Source organism: Kogia breviceps, chromosome 2, assembly GCF_026419965.1.
Source record: "Kogia breviceps isolate mKogBre1 chromosome 2, mKogBre1 haplotype 1, whole genome shotgun sequence".
In the NCBI taxonomy this organism is placed as follows: domain Eukaryota; kingdom Metazoa; phylum Chordata; class Mammalia; order Artiodactyla; family Physeteridae; genus Kogia; species Kogia breviceps.
Window position 1 is genome coordinate 180,008,286 of NC_081311.1, and position 14,648 is coordinate 180,022,933.

Below are 14,648 nucleotides of genomic sequence, written 5' to 3' on the forward strand. Positions count from 1 at the left end.
CAGCAAAAAAAAAAAAAAAAAAAAAACTGATATAAAAATCAATGGTACACCTGAAAAATTCAGTGGTTGCTCCTTTTTGGCTATAATTCATGCTCCCAGGAGGGTGTCTTTTATCATTAACTCTCTGTACTATTAGCCCGAGCACAGACTTTAGAGTAGAAAACATAGTTTCAACTCTATCACTTTCTAGCACCATGACCTTGAGCTTCTACAGGCCTTCATATTCTACATCTGAAAAATGGGGATAAGAATAGAATGCCCCTCATTGTGTTATAAGGAAAATGAGCTATAGGAGCACTTTTTAAACCTGAAAACATTATGCAAATATAGTTGATTATCTTTGACTTTGAGATTGCAAGTTGATGTTGACGACCCAGGGAACAACCTTTGCTGCTCACTAGTGGTGGCGTGTTCTCCTGGGAGCACTGTTCTAGAAATAAATCATCTTTGCTTTCATTACTCTTTGAGGTGATGCTTTTCTTTTGATATGCTTAATATTCTATGTAGAACTGCATGAACTCATTGCATAAATATTATGTAGAAAGTAATCTAAGCAGAGAATGGTTTAATTATTCTTCTGTGATTACACTTTCTTAGATTTCTCCATTTCTCTGCCCTTGTTAAGCTTAGATGTCTTAAATGCCCTCCTTTTACCCATTCCCATCTCCTTGCCCTTAACATTTTAGCAAACATGAATTTTTAGTGGGAAGGAGGAAGCCTGTAAATGAATTTGCGCCGTGAGTACTTTGTCCACTTACATTTGTGCTCTGTTAACCGTAGGTCTTCAGGCCCCTTTCTAGTTTGCATTATCTTTCAAAATGAAAACTGATCATTTTATTTAAACATAGCTTTTTCTAGATTCCTTTCATTTTTGGCCAAAACAAGTTAAAAGATTTTTCTGAAGACAAAAATCATACTTATTCTTTATTATGTTGCTTCAAGGACCTAGTCCTTGCCCTCTGCTCTCCTGCTATTATATCCATCCAAAAAATAAATAAAGGAGACACGTTCTTAAATGCTTATTGAAAACGTACCATCAAAGAGCCCAAGTAGATTATGTTTGGATAAAACAAAACAAATTTTAAAATTATATTAATTTACAGTTGACATCCCTTAATACATACTGACAAAAAAAAGTGAAAATAAATTATATTGATGCTATGCTGAAGTAATTCTTCTGCTTGGAAGTCCTTTTGACATTCAGGTTCAATAATAAATGGAGGCACTGTGGGATCTCTTGGGTCTGATATTTAATCTTAATACTAAACTAGATGCTTTGGTGGGGAAAGGAGACAGATGACAATTGTGTTTCACCTTATAATTGAACACATGGAGTCTTCTCTACTCTTTTTTTTTTAATTTTTTAAATTTTGATTTATTTATTTTTTTATACAGCAGGTTCTTATTAGTCATCAATTTTATACACATCAGTGTGTACATGTCAATCCCAATCGCCCAATTCAGCACACCACCATACCCAACCCCCGTGCCTTTCCCCCCTTGGTGTCCGTACGTTTGTTCTCTACATCTGTGTCTCAATTTCTGCCCTGCAAACTGGTTCATCTGTATCATTTTTCTAGGTACCATATACATGCATTAATATATGATATTTGTTTTTCTCTTTCTGACTTATTTCACCCTGTGTGACAGTCTCTAGATCCATCCACGTCTCAACAAATGACTGAATTTCATTCCATTTTATGGCTGAGTAATATTCCATTGTATATATGTACCACATCTTCTTTATGCATTCGTCTGTCGATGGGCATTTAGGTTGTTTCCATGACCTGCCTATTGTAAACAGTGCTGCAATGAACATTGGGGTGCATGTGTCTTTTTGAATTATGGTTTTCTCTGGGTATATGCCCAGTAGTGGGATTGCTGGATCATATGGTAATTCTATTTTTACTTGTTTAAGGAACCTCCAAACTGTTCTCCATAGTGGCTGTATCAATTTGCATTCCCACCAACAGTGCAAGAGGGTTCCCTTTTCTCCACACCCTCTCCAGCATTTGTTGTTTGTAGATTTTCTAATGATGCCCATTCTAACTGGTGTGAGGTGATACCTCATTGTACTTTTGATTTGCATTTCTCTAATAATTAGTGATGTTGAGCAGCTTTTCATGTGCTTCATGGCCATCTGTATGTCTTCTTTGGAGAAATGTCTATTTAGGTCTTCTGCCCATTTTTGGATTGGGTTGTTTGTTTCTTTAGTATTGAGCTGCATGAGCTGTTTATATATTTCGGAGATTAATCCTTTGTCCGTTGATTCGTGTGCAAATATTTTCTCTCATTCTGAGGGTTGTCTTTTTGTGTTGTTTACGGTTTCCTTTGCTGTGCAAAGACTTTGAAGTTTCATTATCTCCCATTTGTTTATTTTTGTTTTTATTTCCATTATTCTAGAAGGTGGATCAAAAAAGATTTTGCTCTGATTTATGTCAAAGAGTGTTCTTCCTATGTTTTCCTCTAGGAGTTCTAGTGTCCGGTTTTACATTTAGGTCTCAAATCCATTTTCAGTTTATTTTTGTATATGGTGTTAGGCAGTGTTTGAATTTCATTCTTTTACATGTAGCTCTCCAGTTTTCCTAACACCACTTATTGAAGAGACTGTCTTTTCTCCATTGTATATCCTTGCATCCTTTGTCATAGGTTAGTTGACCATAGGTGCATGGGTTTATCTCTGGACTTTCTATCTTGTTCCATTGATCTATGTTTCTCTTTTTGTGCCAGTGCCATATTGTCTTGATTACTGTACCTTTGTAGTATAGTCTGAAGTCAGCGAGTCTGATTCCTCCAGCTCTGCTTTTTTCCCTCAAGACTGCTTTGGCTATTTGGGGTCATTGGTGTCTCCATACAAATTTTAAGATGATTTGTTCTAGTTCCATAAAAAATGCCATTGGTAATTTGATACTATTGCATTGAATCTGTAGATTGCTTTGGGTAGTACAGTCGTTTTCACAATATTGATTCTTCCAATCCAAGAACATGGTATATCTCTCCATCTGTTTGTATCATCTTTAATTTCTTTCATCAGTGTCTTATAGTTTTCTGCATACAGGTCTTTTATCTCCCTAGGTAGGTTTATTCCTAGGTATTTTATTCTTTTTGTTGCAATGGTAAATGGGAGTCTTTCCTTAATTTCTCTTTCATATTTTTCATCATTAGTGTATAGGGATACAAGAGATTTCTATGCATTAATTTTGTATCCTACAACTTTACCAAATACATTGATTAGCTCTAGTAGTTTTCTGGTGGCATCTTTAGGATTCTCTATGTATAGTATCACGTTGTCTGCAAACTGTGACAGTTTTACCTCTACTTTTCCAATTTGTATTCTTTTTATTTCTTTTTCTTCTCTGATTGCCATGGCTAGGACTTCCAAATCTATGTTGAATAATAGTGGTGAGAGTGGACATCCTTGTCTTATTCCTGATCTTAGAGGAAATGCTTTCAGTTTTTCACCATTGAGAATGATGTTTGCTGTGGGTTTGTCATATATAGCCTTTATTATGTTGAGGTAGGTTTCCTCTATGCCCACTTTCTGGAGAGTTTTTATCATAAATCGGTGTTGAATTTTGTCAAAAGCTTTTTCTGCATCTATTGAAATGATCATATGGATTTTATTCTTCAGTTTGTTAATATGGTGTATCATATTGATTGATTTGCATATATTGAAGAATCCTTGCATCCCTGGGATAAATCCCACTTGATCATGGTGTATGATCCTTTTAATCTGTTGTTAGATTCTGTTTGCTAGTATTTTGCTGAGGATTTTTGCATCTATATTCATTAGTGATATTGGCCTGTAGTTTTCTTTCTTTGTAACATCTTTGTCTGGTTTTGGTATCAAGGTGATGGTGGCCTCATAGAATGACTTTTGGAGTGTTCCTTCCTCTGCAAATTTTTGGAAGAGTTTGAGAAGGATGGGTGTCAGCTCTTCTCTAAATGTTTGAAAGAATTCACCTGTGAAGCCATCTGGTCCTGGACTTTTGTTTGTTGGAAGATTTTTAATCAGAGTTTCAATTTCATTACTTGTGATTGGTCTGTTCATATTATCTATTTCTTCCTAGTTCAGTCTTGGAAGGTTATACCTTTCTAAGAATTTGTCCGTTTCTTTCAGGCCGTCCATTTTATTGGCATAGAGTTGCTTATAGTAGTCTCTTAGGATGCTTTGTATTTCTACGGTGTCTGTTGTCACTTCTCCATTTTCATTTCTAATTATTGATTTGAGTCCTATCCCTCTTTTTCTTGATAAGTCTGGCTAATGAGTCTGGTTTATCAATTTGGTTTATCTTCTCAAAGAACCAGCTTTTAGTTTTATTGATCATTGCTATTTTCTTTGTTTCTATTTAATTTAATTCTGCTCTGATCTTTATTATTTCTTTCCCTCTGCTAACTTTGGATTTTGTTCTTTCTTCTTTCTCTAGTTCCTTTAGGTGTAAGGTTAGATTTTTTATTTGAGATTTTTCTTGTTTCTTGAGGTAGGCTTGTATCGTTATAAACTTCCCTCTTAGAACTACTTTTGCTGCATCCCATAGGTTTTGGATCATCATGTTTTCATTGTCATTTGTCTCTAGGTATTTTTTAATTTCCTCTTTTATTTCTTCAGTGATTTCTTGGTTATTTAGTGACATATTGTTTAGCCTCCATGTGTTTGTGTTTTTTACGTTTTTTTCCCTGTAATTCATTTGTAATCTCATAGCGTTGGTCAGAAAAGATGCTTAATATGATTTCAGTATTCTTAAATTTAATGATGCTTGATTTGTGACCCAAGATGTGATCTGTCCTGGAGAATGTTCCATGCACACTTGAGAAGAATGTGTAATCTGCTGTGTTTGGATAGAATAAATGTCCTATAAATATCAATTAAATCTACCTGGTCTATTGTGTCATTTAAATCTTCTGTTTCCTTATTTATTTTCATTTTGGATGATCTGTCCATTGGTGTAAGTGAGGTGTTAAAGTCCCCCACTATTATTGTGTTACTGTCGATTTCCTCTTTTATAGCTGTTATCAGTTGCCTTATGTATTGAGGTGCTCCTGTGTTTTGTCCATATATATTTATAATTGTCATATCTTCCTCTTGGGTTGATCCCTTGATCATTATGTAGTGTCCTTCCTTGTCTCTTGTAACATTCTTTATTTTAAAGTCTATTTTATCTTAAATGAGTATTGCTACTCCAGCTTTCTTCTGATTTCCATTTGCATGGAATATCTTTTCCATCCCCTCACTTTCAATCTGTATGTGTCCCTAGGTCTGATGTGGTTCTCTTGTAGACAGCATATATATGGGCCTTGTTTGTGTATCCATTCAGTAAGCCTGTGTCATTTGGTTGGAGCATTTAATCCATTCACGTATAAGGTAATTATCAATATGTATGTTCCTATGACCTTTTTCTTAATTGTTTTGGGGTTCATTTTTGTAGGTCCTTTTCTTCTTTTGTCTTTCCCACTTAGAGAAGTTCCTTTAGCATTTGTTGTAGAGCTGGTTTGGTGGTGGTGAATTCTCTTAGCTTTTGCTTGTCTGTAAAGCTTTTGATTTCTCCATCAAATCTGAATGAGATCCTTGCTGGGTAGAGTTATCTTGGTTGTACTTTCTTTCCTTTCATCACTTTAAGTATATCCCTTCTGTCTTGTAGAGTTTCTGCTGAGAAATCAGCTGCTAACCTTATGAGAGTTCCCTTGTATGTTATTTTTCATTTTTCCCTTGCTGCTTTAAATAATTTTTCTTTGCCTTTAATTTTTGCCAATTTGATTACTATGTGTCTAGGTCTGTTTTTCCTTGGATTTATCCTGTATGAGACTCACTGCACTTCCCAGACTTGTGTGGCTATTTCCTTTCCCATATTAGGGAAGTTTTCGACTATAATCTCTTCAAATATTTCCTCAGGTCCTTTCTCTCTGTCTTCACCTTCTGATACCCCAATAATGTGAATGTTGTTGCGTTTAATGTTGTCCTAGAGGACTCTTAGGCTGTCTACATTTCTTTTCATTCTTTTTTCTTTATTCTGTTCTGCAGCAGTGAATTCCACCATTCTGTCTTGCAGGTCACTTATCCGTTCTTCTGCCTCAGTTATTCTGCTATTGATTCCTTCTCGTGTAGTTTTCATTTCAGTTACTGTATTGTTCATCTCTGTTTGTTTGTTCTTTAATTCTTCTAGGTCTTTGTTAAACATTTCTTGCATCTTCTAGATCTTTGCCTCCATTCTTTTTCTGAGGTTCTGGATCATCTTCACTATCATTATTCTGAATTCTTTTTCTGGAAGGTTGCCTATCTCCACTTCATTTAGTTGTTTTTCTGGGGTTTTATCTTGTTTCTTCATCTGGTACATAGACCTCTGCCTTTTCATCTTGTCTGTCTTTCTGTGAATGTGGTTTTTGTTCCACAGTCTGCAGGATTGTAGTTCTTGCTTCTGCTGTCTGCCCTCTGGTGGATGAGGCTATCTAAGAGGCTTGTGTAAGTTTCCTCCTTTGTTCTACTCTTGAAGGGTTACATAATTTTTGCTCCAAGAAAAACATCCAAGTATTTTATTATGCTCTTATTGTGCCAAGTGACTGAAAATATTTTTCTTTTGCTGTTGATTTTTATATGGAACTTTTACAGATGTTAGGTTGAAGATTTTACTTTAACCTTGTAGACTGACCTTTTCTCTTCAAACACTTTAGGATATTGGTTTCAAGCTCTGAAAATATGTTGTAATATTAAAGTTTGATTTCTATGAATAAATTCTTAGAAAGTACACCTGGTTAAATGAGTTAATCTACATAAAGTGTAGAGAAGAGTGAGTTACTGAACTCAGGTTCAGCTGCTCCCTGCTCAAAAGCCAGTACTCAAGAGACAAGTGTTGGTTGGAAAAGGAAATGTTGCTTTATTCAGGAGGCTGGCAACCTGGGGAGAAGGTGGACTCATGTCCAAAAATCAACTCCGAAGATTTTGCTCGATCATGAAAGTTTTTAAAGGGAGAATCATTTGGGAAGGGTGTCAAATCTTCATTATCTTCCACTGTGTGCAGACTTTGTTCTGGTTGGTTGGTGATGAGGTAACAGGACTGTATTACCTCACCACCAGCCAATCAGAAGACTGTCACACACCCTGCAGCCCTCACCCCAAATTTTGCCTATAAAAACTTCTCCCTGAAACACTGGGGAGTTCTGGGTTTTTGAGCATGAGCCATCCGTTTTTCTTGCTTGGCCCTGCAATAAACCTTCCTCTGCTCCAGACTCCAACATTTCAGTTTGTTTGGCCTCACTGTGCGTCAGACACACAAACTTGTGTTTAGTAACATATATTCAACTATTTTATTTCCAAATTTAAAAACTGGCATGTTGGCAAGCAACCCTGAAAGTAAACAACACTTTCAGATGATGATCACTTTTCAGTGTGAGAAAAAAAGGCACTTCCTTTAAGTCCTGTAGGAACATAAGGAGAGTCTATATCAAGCTTTGTTCTATTTCTATTTTTTTCTAATGAAGATTAGGTTTTTAAAGTCAAATTTTAATTTAGCTTTTTCTGTTGTTAGAAACATTCCTTATCACAGAACTCAAAATCTAGGATTTTAGAGTAAGAGGAACTTAGATTTCTGATCTAGAGAATTGAAGTAATACAACATACATTTTCCCTGAACATTATTTAATATCTTAGAGACAGGAGGAAGATATGAAGAATACATCTGAAAGATCTGGTACCTAAATCCTGAATTTAGGTAGACTAGATTTTCTATAATCAATCCTAAGTCTCTGGAAATTCTAAGAATTCTGACAAAATCAAGTATACCACATTTCTAATTTCAGATAATTCCTAAAATTTGTAATTTATATTTGAATGTTGCTATATAAATTGTATTTGAAAAGGATCAAGTATAATGCATGTCAAGGAATTCTGTACCTTACCCCAATTGGCAAATGATGTGACAATTCTTTGATTTTGTCTAGATCAGTGCTGTTCAGTAGAAATATAATGGAAACATAAGTTGTTTTCAATTTTCTAATAGTCACATTAAAAACAGGAAAAAGAGGGACTTCCCTGGTGGTCCAGTGGTTAATACTTTATCTTCCAATGCAGGAGGCGTGGGTTCCATCCCTGGTGGGGGAAGCTAAGATCCCACATGCCTTGTGGCCAAAAAAGCAAAACATAAAACAGAAGCAATATTTTAACAAATTCAATAAACACTTTAAAAATGGTCCACATCAAAAGAAATCTTGAAAAAAAAGTAAAATTAATTTAAATAATATATTTTATTTAACCCAATATGTCCTAAATATTGTCATTTAAACATGTAATCAATTAAAATTATTAGACATACTTTATATGCCTTGTTATTATGGTTCTAAGTTTTCAAATGATGGTGTTTATTTTACACTTACAGACCTCTTAGTTCACAGTAGGCACATTTCAAGTGCCCACTAGTCATATGTAGCTAGTGGCTACCATACTGGATAGACCAGGATGAGACAGTTCAAGTCAGTCACACACTGTGTTAAGTGTGAATGAGTCCTATCCTTTGCTAGTCTCTTTCTGAAACAATTATTTATTTTTTAATTTTAAAAAATCTCTTAGAACATTTTAAAATACTTGTATAGAAGACTCGAAATCAACTGGCTTAAAAAAAAAGACACTGACTTAAGTAATAAGAAGTTTGAATGTGGGAGTGGCTCAAGATTTGCTTAATTCAGAGGCGTCATGATGGAGTCAAAAGCCCAGATTACTCTCATCTTTTTTCGGCCTCAAGGTAACTCTTATAGTTAAAAGAGGTAGTTAAAAGAGTATTGCCATGCTCTAAGAGTCGTATCCCACAGAAGAAAAGGGGTTACATCTTCCTTGAGCCTCTAAGAGATTTTTAAAAAGACCCTCCATAGATCTTTTGCATGTCTTATTATCCCCAAAATTGATCATATATGCACCCATAAACCCATCACTGCCAAGGGAAATGTGATTATAATTAATAGCTCCTTCCATAAGTATATGATCTTCTTAAAGGGGTAAACTGGAATAAAATTGAGGTTCTGCCAATAAGAAGTAAGAGGAAGTGAAATTTTGAGTAGGCAACCAAATATGTGCCACACGCAGTAACTGTAAGCACACTTTGTAATTTTTGACTTTTAGGATTTTCCCCAATAGAAAGTATCAAGGTATTTATCTATATCAAGTCAAGTTCCTAAACTTATATATTCCTTTCTGAACAAAGATTTATGTGTCTCAGAAATGCATCATTTCTGGATATAGAAATCCAGAAGGAAATATTGGTAATCTCAAGTTAAGTTTATCAAGTGTCACATTGCATTTTAAGTGTAACCTTAAAACTGGTAAAATCCCAGTTTTACCGGGACATGAGAGTTTATGCATTTTGCCCCAGTGTATTTATTAAATAACAATGACTTTCACTCACAAAAGTGTCCTAGTTTAAAAAACAAAACAAAACAGACAACAGAAGTTACCTTTGAGGAAGCCCAAATTTGGGATAGCAGGCAAAACTTTAAAGTAGTTATTGTAAACATGTTCAAAGAACTAAAAGAAGTCATGTTTAAAAAATTAAAGTATGATAATAATTCATTGAAACAGTAATATTAATAAAAAGATAGAAATTATTTTTAAAAGAATAAAATGGAAATTCTAGAGTTGAAAAATACAATAATGGAAATGATATATTCACTAGAGGCATTCAACAGTAGATAAGAGCTGGCAGAGAAAGAATGAGTGATCTTAAAGATAGATCCATACAGATTATACAATCTGAAGAACAGAAAGAAAAGAGAATGAAAAAAATAAACAGAACCTTAGAACATATGGGGCACCATTATACATGCCAACATGTGTATAATGGACATACTAGAGGAAGGGGAGAGAGAGATGGGTACAGAAATAAATATCTGAAGAAATAATGTCTGAAAACTACCCAAATTTGATGAAAACGTTAATTTACACATGAACTCTAAGTAGGGTAAAACCAAAGACATCCACAGTTAGGCATATCATAGGCAAATGTTAAAATCCAAAGACAATGAGAAAAATCTTAAAGGCAGCGAAAGAAAATGATTCATCATGTACAAGGGATTTCCAATAAGATTAGTAGTTGACTTATCAAAAACAAGGGGGACCAGAGGGCAGTTAGGACATATTCAAAGTACTTAAAGAAAAAAAGGTTGCCAAGCAAGAATCCTACATGTAGGAATACTACCATCTGAAAATGAAGACAGAAAGAAAGATATTCCCGGATAAACAGACTGAAAAAATTTGCTGCTTGCAGACCTGCCTTGCAAAAAATACTAAATGAATTTCTTTAGACAGAAAGGAAGTAACATCAGAGTGATATCCGAATGCACATGGAAAAACAAAGAGTACCAGTAAAAGCAATTTTGTAACGACAAAAGACAGTATAATTTCATTTGTCTTCTCCTAATTGATTTTTTTAAATAGCATAAAATAATTCCTAAAAAATTGAATTTGGGAGCTGATAGCATATATAGATAAAATATATTTAGCAATAACAAGACAAAGAAGTGGGGAAGAAGGAAGCTGTAGTGAGGAAAGGAAGTGAAATCAGACAGTGACTCATCCACAAAAAGAAATAAAAGTACTGGAAATGGCTAATAAGATTGTTAACATAAAAACTTGGTAAATATATTTTTTCTTCTCTTAATTTCTTCAAAGGACATATGATTACATAAAACCATGATTATTACACTGCATTGCTGGATTTGTAACAAGAAAAGGAACTATAATGGAGCAAGTCTTCTATATCTCATTGGAATTAAGTTAGTATAAATCTGAAGTAATTTCTGATAAATTGAGGTGCATCATAATCCCTAGAGCAACCACTGAGAAAAATGACTTTAAAATATAACTAAAAATCAGTAAAGGAATTAAAATTGTACATTAGAAAATATCCACTTAATCCAAAAGAACTCAGTAATGAAAGAGCAGAAGAACAAAACAAGACACGAGACATATAAAACAAATATCAAAATGGCAGACATAAATTCAAACATATCAATAATAACAAATGTGAATGGGCTAAACAATCCAATTCAAAAGGCAGAGATTGTCAGGTCTGTGCTGATTAGGGCAGTAAGTTATGATTCACCTAAGAATATTTTTTCACTTGGTTCCAATGCCATTAGTAAGTAGAATTCACATTGGAATACCAGTTTTAATAATATGTTGGTAGGAGTTAATCCAGGAAAATTCCAAGGAATTTTACCCAGAAAATTTTGCCCACAAAATTAGTATTGATTTAGAGTCTTTGAGATATCTTTTTTAAAATTTATTTTTATTTTTTTATTTTTGGCTACGTTGGGTCTTCATTGCTGTATGCGGGCTTTCTCTAGTTGCAGTGAGCGGGGGGCTACACTTTGTTGCAGTGCGCAGGCTTCTCATTGTTGTGGCTTCTCTTGTTGCAGAGCATGAGCCCTAGGTGCACAGGCTTCAGCAGCTGTGGCAAGTGAGCTCAGTAGCTCGCAGGCTCTAGAGCACAGGTTCAGTGGTTGTGGTGCACAGGCTTAGTTGCTCCATGGCATGTGGGATCTTCCCTGGACTAGGGGTCAAACCTGTGTCCCCTGCATTGGCAGGCAGATTCTTAACCACTGCGCCACCAGTGAAGCCCAAGATATCTTTTTTATACTTAGAGTCAAGGACCTCAAAGACCAGGGCATTGAATGGGTCATTGATGGGGATATTGATGTCACCAAGATAATCAGAGGAGTTGAGGTAGAAAGAAAGACTGTAAGCCTGGTGCCAAGATCTCTGTGAATGAGTGATGGTGTCTATGAATTTGAGATGACAAAGATTAGGCATAGAGGGTCCTAGAGCCGCATCTTTTAAGCTCGATGGTTAATGCCTATTGTTTACTAGTTATTTTATTAGGCATTCAGGTAAAGACAGAAAAATAAAACATAGTCCCTGTCTATCAAATGTAATGAGGTAGACAGTTTTACAAAGAAATTAATGCAGTGTAATGTTAAAGGTGTTATAATTAAAGTAAGCTCCAGGATCAGAGAAGAAAGAATTAATCTACGTGGGAAAAGGAGTGATCAAGAAAGCCTTTAGGGCTTCCCTGGTGGTGCAGTGGTTGAGAATCTGCCTGCCGATGCAGGGAACACGGGTTCGTGCCCCGGTCCGGGAAGATCCCACATGCTGCGGAGCGGCTGGGCCCATGAGCCATGGCTGCTGAGCCTGCGTGTCCGGAGCCTGTGCTCCGCAACGGGAGTGGCCACAACAGTGAGAGGCCCGCATACAGCAAAAAAAAAAAAAAAAAAAAGAAAGCCTTTAGAAGAAAAAATACCATAAAAGCTATTTGTTTTATCTTGGGATTAATTCATTATGATATCTTATTTTTGAAAACATAGGATAGCAGCAGTTCCGGTACTGAGAAAACTGTATAAAATCTACAAAAACTGATGGTGACTATTTAGCCAAGAGTGATATATGATGGAGGCTGAGGTTGAGTGGTCATCTTCAGCCCCAGTTCTGACAAATGTGTGACATCAGTAATCAAAGATAAGTGGCAAAGGAACTCAACAGTTGGGTGGGGATGACCAGAAAAACCTAGGGCATTAGCAGATACTTGAAAATCCAGGCAGTTATATCTGGGAAGAATAAGATAGGAAGACTGACAAGGAAAAGGCCAGTTCCAGCTGTGGACTGGTCTACTTAGCAGGTGATTGGAAAAGGAACTTCGATCATCAAAACTAAATAAAAACTAAAGTACTTTTTTGTAAATCTTAGCCCAGAATGTCCATTATCTAAAAAGGCACTGCATAGTAGCTGGAGCCCCATTTTCACTGTTGATTCTTTTCTGAATCAATTCTTAATATCCATATTGAAAATAATAATAATTTGGCTTTAATTTTAAATTCCTTAAATATCTAGAGGAGCTAAAGTAACTGCCAAAATGAAAAAAGATACCTGAAAATGTTAAATGTAATACGAATTTATGAACATAATCCATTATAACTGCCTTTAAGAAATTCCTACCTGGCCTTCCCTGGTGGCGCAGTGGTTGGGAGTCCGCCTGCCGATGCAGGGGACACGGGTTCGTGCCCCAGTCCGGGAAGATCCCACATGCCGCGGAGCGGCTGGGCCCGTGAGCCATGGCCTCTGAGCCTGTGCGTCCAGAGCCTGTGCTCCGCAACAGGAGAGGCCACAACAGTGAGAGGCCCATGTACCGCAAAAAAAAAAACAAAACAAAACAAACAAAAAAAAAAACCCAATCCTGGATGAAATGAGCCATCTTCCTTCTTTGTGTCTGTATGAGGACTACCAAGCTGCTGGAGGAAAATCACATATTTCAACAATCTCTATAAATTCACCATCATCAACATTGGACGCATTTCAGTATTGCCTGGCATTCTTCCTCCTGCCTGGCTTCTGCTACCACCACTCCACTGAAGCTGATCTTACCAACACCACGATTGACCTCGACAATGACAACAATGCTAATCACAACTATCACTTTTAGGTCTTTGTGTTGCTTTCCAACAATAGTTAAAATATTTGACAGCTTTTTTTACTCTCTGTCCTTGGCTTTCCTGACATCTTAAGCTTTGTGTTGAACACTTTGTCCAAAGACCTCTTTTCACTCAGCAATCCCCTTCCCCAAATTTCCTTATCCAGGGAAATTTCACTACCATTGATATGCTGAGGGGCCATACTGACATCTACAGGCCAGACTTCTATTTGTCATTTCCATTAACAACTTTGTCAGAAACCTCCAATGTAGTATGTCCTAAACAGAGTTCCTTATCTCCCACCCCCTCCCACCAAAACCACCCCCCCACCATCACCTGTCCTTTTATCAGTGTCCCCATCTCAGTTAATGGCAGTTACTCAAAAGAGAAAACTGTAGTTATCTAAGATTCTTTCTTCTCTCATTTGCCACATCTTGTCATTCACTGATGCTATCGATTCTACCTCCTAAACATTACTTTTCTCCATCACTATTGTCACTACCTTAATCTAAACTGCTATCAATTTCTCTTTGTCATCGCCTACATCCCCTCCAGTTTCCTTCTAAACTATTTTCCACAAAGCAAACAGAAGGTTTTTTTAAAATTCAAATCTGTTGAGTTGATTCCTTACTTAAAACTCTTCAGTTGCTTATTATCATTACCCTTAGAAATAAGACTAAAATTCACTATTCGAATAGACCCATTCCAATACCCCAGCTATACCTCTGCCCCTTACTTTCTACATTTGAGATATACAAGGCTTCTTCCACTTTTGTCTGTAGATGGTAATCTTCCCTTCCTCTTGACCTTTGCACTTACTGGTTTCTCCTCTCTTGAATACAGTCTCTACTCCCCTATCTCTTCTTCTAGCAAACACTTACTTATTTAAAAGGTATTAGTTCATCGACAGATGAATGAATAAAGAAGATGTGGCACATATATACAATGAAATATTACTCAGCCATAAAAAGAAATGTAACTGAGTTATTTGTAGTGAGGTGGATGGACCTAGAGTCAGTCATACAGAGTGAAGTAAGTCAGAAAGAGAAAAACAAATATTGTATGCTAACACATATATATGGAATGTAAAAAAAAATGGTACTGATGAACCTAGAGGCAGGTCAGGAATAAGATGTAGACATAGAGAATGGACTTAAGGACCCGAGGGGAGGGGGAAGCTGGGGCAAGGTGAGAGTAGCATTGAC